Source organism: Hyaena hyaena, unplaced genomic scaffold, assembly GCF_003009895.1.
Source record: "Hyaena hyaena isolate Hyena2069 unplaced genomic scaffold, ASM300989v1 scaffold_14, whole genome shotgun sequence".
NCBI classification, from domain to species: domain Eukaryota; kingdom Metazoa; phylum Chordata; class Mammalia; order Carnivora; family Hyaenidae; genus Hyaena; species Hyaena hyaena.
This window is the reverse complement of record NW_024080646.1, coordinates 927,365-934,859: the sequence shown is the minus strand read 5'-3', so window position 1 is coordinate 934,859 and position 7,495 is coordinate 927,365. Positions and strand designations below refer to the sequence as shown.

The 7,495-nt window shown below is 42.0% G+C and overlaps 1 protein-coding gene across 2 annotated transcripts in view; it reads right to left on the bottom strand.

Moving 5' to 3' along the window:
• KCTD1 (potassium channel tetramerization domain containing 1) overlaps window positions 1–7,495 on the bottom strand; it is a 91,203-nt gene that overhangs the window by 46,288 nt on the left and 37,420 nt on the right. The gene's annotated exons all lie outside the window — the stretch shown is intronic.

Sequence of the window (7,495 nt, the reverse complement as noted above, 5' to 3'; positions counted from 1 at the left end):
ACGGCTAACACCACAACAATACTCTCAGATTTATAATTTCGCCAGAGATGGTTTTCAAACATGCAAACAATGTGTGGCAAAGCCAGTGATAAGGCATAATAAAGGGATTTTGAAAAATGCTTTTGATGGAGATTATAAAGGGGAAGTCATCTCATTTTTGTGCATAAAACCCAGCATGATAAAATATAAATTTGCAAAACATCATATATTTTATGATGTGAAACAGCTTTAGGAGTTACCTGGGGCACAACTGTTAGACTACTTAGCATTAACCACATGTCTAGGCAAGGCAGCAACTGCACATACTTGCTGAAGCTCCACAGCCACCACGAATGAGGTGGTGACAGAGCCTCTACCCAAAATACTGACCATCTGTGTCGTGCTTTTCTCCATGCCGAATTAAACAGGGCCCAGAGACAGTCACAGGAAAAGAGCTAGTGTTTGATTTCTTAAACGGGGTGGTCGGTTCATGAGTGTTCACTCTACCATTCTTTATACGCTCCTCTCTATTTTTAACAATGCAAAAGATACTAAAAACACACGAAGGGATATTTGCAGCACATGGAGAAGGGAAACTGAAGAGGTACTGGACGGGGGGAAATTACAAGACAGAGACACGGTTGGTAGAAAATCTAAAACGGTTGCAATACGAAAATATCAAAAGTTGCATTTTAAAATCTGAATGAGAGAGAATGACATTTTTCCTTTAAAAAATGTAATCACATAACCTCTGCTTTTGAGAGATGCTTCCTACCTGGCTAAAGACACCCTCCCCCACAACAGCCTCCACCCTGTTACAATTCATCCCATCACGGACTGCAGCGCCTGTAATAGTTTTTCAATTGGACACATTCTGTATCCTGCCTGAGGGTGCTCAGGCGAAAATGAACAGATTTGCAGGGTTAATACTGTAGTTAGACTGTGACCTCATTCAGCACAGCTCCAACACTGCTAGGTCTATAGAAGAAGGAGAAAAAAAAATTAAAGCATAACCGATCGGTTGAAGGATTCCAGATTTCCCAGAATATATACCATTTACATTGTAAATCATAAATGTATGGATACTGCTGAATTTAAAATTAAGCCGGTGTTCCTTCAGCGGCGGCAGGGGGCGGGGGATTAACCCTTACGGGCCAGGAGGGTTTCATGACTCAGGCCGACTCCAACAAGACTCTTTAAGTTTCAGAACTGGTCTTCGAGGAGCCCCCCAACGTAGCTCCTCTGCTCTCCTTCTCCATTCTGGGAACCTTCCCTGGTCTGGCTGTGTCCCCATGAGGTGACTTCTAAGGCATTAACTATATTTGCTAACAGTGTAAAGGGTTTTCATTCACTCTTTTTCTGTATGGAGTGCAGACTGAAAGAACTTTTAAAATGCATAGGCTGGGATGGGGGAAGGGGGTGCTCGGGGCTGGGAAGTCTTGGCGTTTCCAGCGGAAACCCAGTAGCTACTGCAGCTACTCCAGATGCTTCCTCTGACGCATTCTGGCAACCCCATCCCTTGCCAATGGCTTTCCCTTCTTTTTCTAGACCCCAAGGCCCAGATGGGAGGCCTGTACCTGTAGCCGCCATTTCCCCACGAGCCTCAGGAGGAAGCCCAGGGCCAGGGTGGCCACGCTGAGTTGGAAAGAACTGGGTTCTCTCTGACATTGCTGGCACACCGAAAAGACCAACTCTGAGCCAATCTTGAGATTTCCTGTTACTTGGGAAAATAAATGTCTTTCTTCTTAAAGCAAGGTGGAGTAGGGGTTTCTGGTACCAATCCTGACCGAAGACCCTGCCTTTATGTGGCCCCCGGTGAGGTCATCTGGCTTGGTGAGGCGTTGCCCGGGATGCCAAGAACAGCTGCCTGCTCACAGATGCAGAATGTTCTACCGTATTATGACCATTTTTCAGCTCCACTACCCCATCTGCCTTTCCCTTTGATTGCTTGCCCATCATCATCTCAGCTTGGATATCTCTCAGAATTATTTTCTTCGATGAAAGGCACACCGAAAACAGTAACCACAAAGGGTGCAAATGCGTTGGCCGCGCCGTCGTCAGTGCTGAAGAAACAGCTCAGCGTTCTCCCAGACACGAAGCTGTCTCTGATAAACACCCACCTGGAACAGACTTCCCTGGGAGAGAAGAACCCTAACATTAAGCTACTTGGTTACTGGCCCCTCCTTGTGCAGCCCATTATTCCCTCCTTCCACAACATTTACTAGCCTCTCCTAAGTGCCAGGCACCCTACCAAGAAATGGATATACAACAGGGTATGTGACACACTGGTCCCACCAGGGCTTGTTGTTCGGTGGGAGACAGAAGCCAGGAAACAAGCAACTGTGACCAGGCAGGGAAAGGCATGGGCGCTGAATCAAGGGGGCCGGAAAGCCAGGCTTGGGTGCTAGGAGGAGGGAAGGGGAAGATCCTCTGGAGATAGTCTAAGCTGGGATCTGATAGATGAGAAATCAGCACCCAGTGGCTTGCTTGCTGGGAGGAGGGTTCCAAGCAGTATTGCCACGGCCCTGAAGTAGGAGAGCACATGATAGTTTCTAGAAATTAACAGCAGAGTGTATTGTGAGAATTCTCCCACTTCTCTTTTCCCCCAAGGTCTAGAGGGACAATGTAGGAAACAGAGACTTGTAAGATGATGGCCTCAGAAGCACAGATTTAATGATAACTTACAAAGAAAAAAAATAAATAAATAAATAAATAAAACCCACCACATCCTTACGTCTGGAAAATGGGGAAGGGAAGAGGAAGTCAGCCAATGGCCAGTTTTCTAAACAACACTGTCCAACAGAACTTTCTACAAGAAAGGAAATGTTCTAGATCTGCTCCATTTGGTAGGGTGGCCACTAGCTACATGTGGCTATTTGAGTATTTGAAGTGTGGCCAGTGGAACTGAAAAACAAAATTTTTAATGTTAGTTTATTTTAATGAATCTAGACTGTAATCCACACAGCCACACATTGCTGGTGGCTGTCCCACCGGACAGCACAGTAAACCTTTTTGAATTTTTCTTAACATACGGAAGCCCAAATCATGACAGATCTGAACGTATCAACCATGTTTATCTGACATTTTTTATAAGGTTGTTTTTTTTTTTTTAAGATTTTACTTTTAAGTAATCTCTATACCTGACATGGGGCTTGAACTTACAAACTCAAGATCAAGAGCTGCATGCCCTACGGACTGAGTCAGCCAGGTGACCCAAAGCCATGTTTAAATGGAGACGCAGAGTTACTTCAAAAGTGAACACAAACGGCTTATGACTTCATGGCACTATCTCTCCCCTTTTACTGGTTTTATGAAAATAAATTAATAGCCACGCAGCGAGGAAAACACAACATCTATGGCTCTCTCAGACAGAGCACTGAGAAAAGGCACCAGACACATGGGCAGGTCCCGTATGATTCCACTCACATGACGTCACGGGCCATAAAACGAATGTATGAAGGCAGAGCTCAGAACACTGGCCACCTGTGGGGGGTACTGATGGGGAGGGGGGAAGGAACGAGCCTTCTGGACTGTTAGACAAGTTCTAAGTCTTGATCTGGGTGGTTTCACAGTTGTACACATGTGGACACATAAGATTTACTCATTCACTTTACTCTAAGTTCTACTTAAAACGAAAATAAACTGAAAATGATCTTGGGAAAAACGCCAATCAAAACACCGTGCTGTTCAAAACTCATCTAAATTTCTGTGAAATATTACCTTTTTTAAAAGTGAAAACGATGTTTATTATTTCCTCTGCTAGGATAAATCAAATCTGACGATGGTACTCTGACACGAAACAGCCATCTGAAATTTTATTTCAAATTCCTCTTTCCCCCATTTCTATCCTGTATGGATGTTTTCCAGGCATGTTGGTCGGTTTACCCTTAAAGTTTCCATTTCCTGGCTGCTTTCAGTCTGAGGTTTCCTTGGATTAACCATCCACCTCACCTACCCAACAGAGCAGCAATCTTTTTTTTTTTTTTTTTTTTTTTTGGTAGAAGACTCCTTCAAGGGATTTGACTTCAGGCATCTTTCAAAAGAAGCTAATGAAAAATTTGCCTTCTAAATCTAACCTCGCTGTGTGCTGTTCAAACAGGAGCCCCAGGGGCACTGCCTAGAACAAATGAGCTGAAGTTTCAACTGAAAGTTTGAATGACTGACTTTGTTAAAGACGTATGCCCCTGTCTTATGTCACGTTTCACTATCAAGTTGGACTACACTACCTCTTTCACCAGGAAAAGAAACAGGTGTCTTAGGGATACTTCCAGAAAAGCATGTCAATAGTAAAATACTTACCTATATTATTTGATATTGTAATTCGTAACATTCAACAGAGGAGTGAAGGAAATTAACACAAATTATCTTTTCCACAAATTTCAACCTGGGCTTAATCTCTCTCTCTCTCTCTCTCTCTCACTCACACACACACACACACACACACACACACACACCCACACACACACACACTCAAGTAGCATCTATATATATGGAATGCGTGGAGACTGGAGTATTCTCAAATTCTATTTTCTGATAGTTGGCCAACCATTTAGGGTACACAAGCTATACTCAATGTATCTTAAGCATGGATGTTTCCAGTTCCTAGGATGGAAATCAATGGTTGCCTTCAGAGTGTTATTTTAGAAGTGACACAATCCCATTGGACTCACCGTAATGGTTCTTAGAGAAAAACATCAGTTTACTGACCATAGTTATTTAATGGTATGACAAGATTCTCATCCATAATGTCAATGTATTTTGTGAGAGATCTCATTTGTGTCTTCATTCATTCAAGAAATATTTACTGGGTTCCCATTATGTTCAAGCTCTATGGCCTCTACTGACTTTAAATAGGAGAATGACCCTGAAGAGAGACAAAACATCTGTAATTTCACATGAGTTAAAACACAAAGAACAAAAGAAACAAAAAAAACCCACCAGCACTTTAAAATCAGTGAATATTGTATATGTAACTTATTTAAAGGACAGTTTCTGTTAATCTCTGAAGATAACCTGAGAATTAGGCCCCAAAGCCTTCTGAGCCTCCAAATTTGACATCAAATCTTCCATTCACGTTATCATAGGAGCCCCCTTCCAACTCACAAAACCTACTTACTCTTAATTCATGCGTTTATAACAGGTGCAGTCATTGGTCTTCTAGCCCATAGGACAATAGCTACTTACAAAAATCATCCAAAATGACCTCATCCCCAAATCAAACCACTAGCTTAGACTGGAAAGCATAGAATATAGTGAAGAAAGATTCCTGTCCAAAAATAGTAAAGAAAAACATGTTTTTAAGGTAAGACAACTTTCAAAACTTTATATAGCTGGAAAAGTTACCTATCCACCCTACAGACACAGGAGAAAGAGCCTTGGTTTTGGAAGCTGGAGACCTGCTGTGAGCTCAGCCTTCCCCTTTGTGTGATCTTGGAGAAGTTTCCAAACCTATCAGACTCCAGTTTCCTCAGACAGGGTGGAATCGTCCCACCTTATACAGAGATAAAGCCAGCAGTGGGTAAGACGTGTTTGTGAGGGCGTACAGTACGGTGCTTGGCATCGAGAAGGACGAAGGAAGTTTCTTTCCTTCTGCACATGAAAAATGGAATCTCACAGAGCAGTAAACCAGATGTACAGAAGAGACTTCCATGGACCAATGGAGAAGTACAGACAGAGGAGGTAAGATCCATGGGCGAAAAAGACAGCATTTTACACTGATGGAAGGATTATATTGTAGGATACAGACAAGTAAAAAGAAACCAGAGCATTACAAGATACTAGTTAGTGCTGTGGACAAGTATATGAAAGGAACTAGGGAATGAAATCACCGCAGTATGTTCATAAGATGAAATGGCAATTGAATTGTACTGATTTTCCTTTTCAGATCAAAAGTCTTAATTTCACAGATTAAATAAAAACACCCAGGAATCAAAAATAGGAGGCTTCAACGTGGTTCCAAAATGACTAGCGACTGTATTAAAATAATCTGCAATTGCTTCCTAATCTGAAACAGCAAAATGTTACTCTTCTTGCTGCCGGCCAAGAGGAGGGGCTCCTAAAGTTTATTTCAACACCCAATCTCTGCCAGGTATGTGCTGCGTGCCCTCAATGTGCCTTTTTGTTTTTTTTTTTTCTTTTTCAAATGAAACATGTATCTGAGAAGCTCCCTTATTAAATTACTGAGCTGGGACCATGAAAAGAACAACTACTTGCCAAAATTACTCTGCTTTGTTTTTCCCCCGAAAAGGAAAGTGGACTTGATTTTAAAAAAAGAGAGAGAATATTTTGATAGAATTTTGCTTTGCTTATTATAGCTGGATTATTTTTTAAATTAGGTTTCTTAGATATTTTTAAATGCATTGAAAACATCAGAGTATTTAAAAAATACACACTACAGCTCAACTATGGATGTCACTATTTTTATTTTTTTAATGTTTATTTACTTTGAGAGAGAGAGAGAGAGCGAGAGCGAGCGCGCACGCACATGGGCAGAGAGGAGAAGAGAGAGAATCCCAAGCAGGCTCCCAATATGGGGCTCAATCCCGGGAACCATGAGATCATGACCTGAGCCGAAATCAAGAGTCAAACTCTGAAATGAGCCATCAGGTGCCCCTGAATGTTACTAATTTAAAGACAATACATTTTTAAACCATAGCGTTCAAGTGGAAAAGCAGGTTCTGTACGAGTTCCACAGGGAGAGACTATTTTTCAAAGACGTGTTGCGCAAAAAATTCTGGAATTAACATCAAAATATCAGGAGGGGCTAGGACTACGTAATGATTTTCCAGGCAAATTTCATTTTTGTTTTTATTCTATTGTGCTTATGCTACAGATCATTTCGGACTCTTAAAATTTTTTAAAACAAAAAAATGCACGATTAAATCAATCAGTGCCTACTCTTGGCATGCTACTATATTTAACTTTCAGAATCAGGATTTTTTCTTTTTCTGACATTTTAAAACCAAGTACTGAATGAAGAAATACAGAAATTTTGGGATAATGCTTCCTTTTCCTTTATTTTCTTGCCAGAGAGGAAGCGTGTGGAACCAAAAGTTAAATGGGCCTCGGTCATGGTAAGCTCATATTTAGCTGACACAGAAGTCTATTTAGTTTGATCCTGAAAGAATGAAGCAGGAATGTATGGTTTCCACACTCCTGGGAACTATCTGGTCATCCGGGCCCCTCCTCATGTTCCGTCCGTTCCCAGATCCAAAACGCCGCGAGAGCAAGATGAGAAGAGCTGTACGTGCACACCTCCCACATTTCCAGAAGTCGGTGCCCCGCACGTGCTCTCTTGGAAGGAGGATGCATAATGGCAGCAGAGGTTGGCAATGAAACAGTATCTAACGCTCACCGAGGGCCTCCTAGTCTGAAATCAGAAACCCCTGCACAATGTTAAGTATTATCACCATTTCACGAAGAAGGAAGTTGACTGCGGGGTCAAGTGGCTTAGCCTATAATTATCTAGTAATGAATTTACAGCGACATTTTACACGCTAGCCACTGTGTAGCAGGA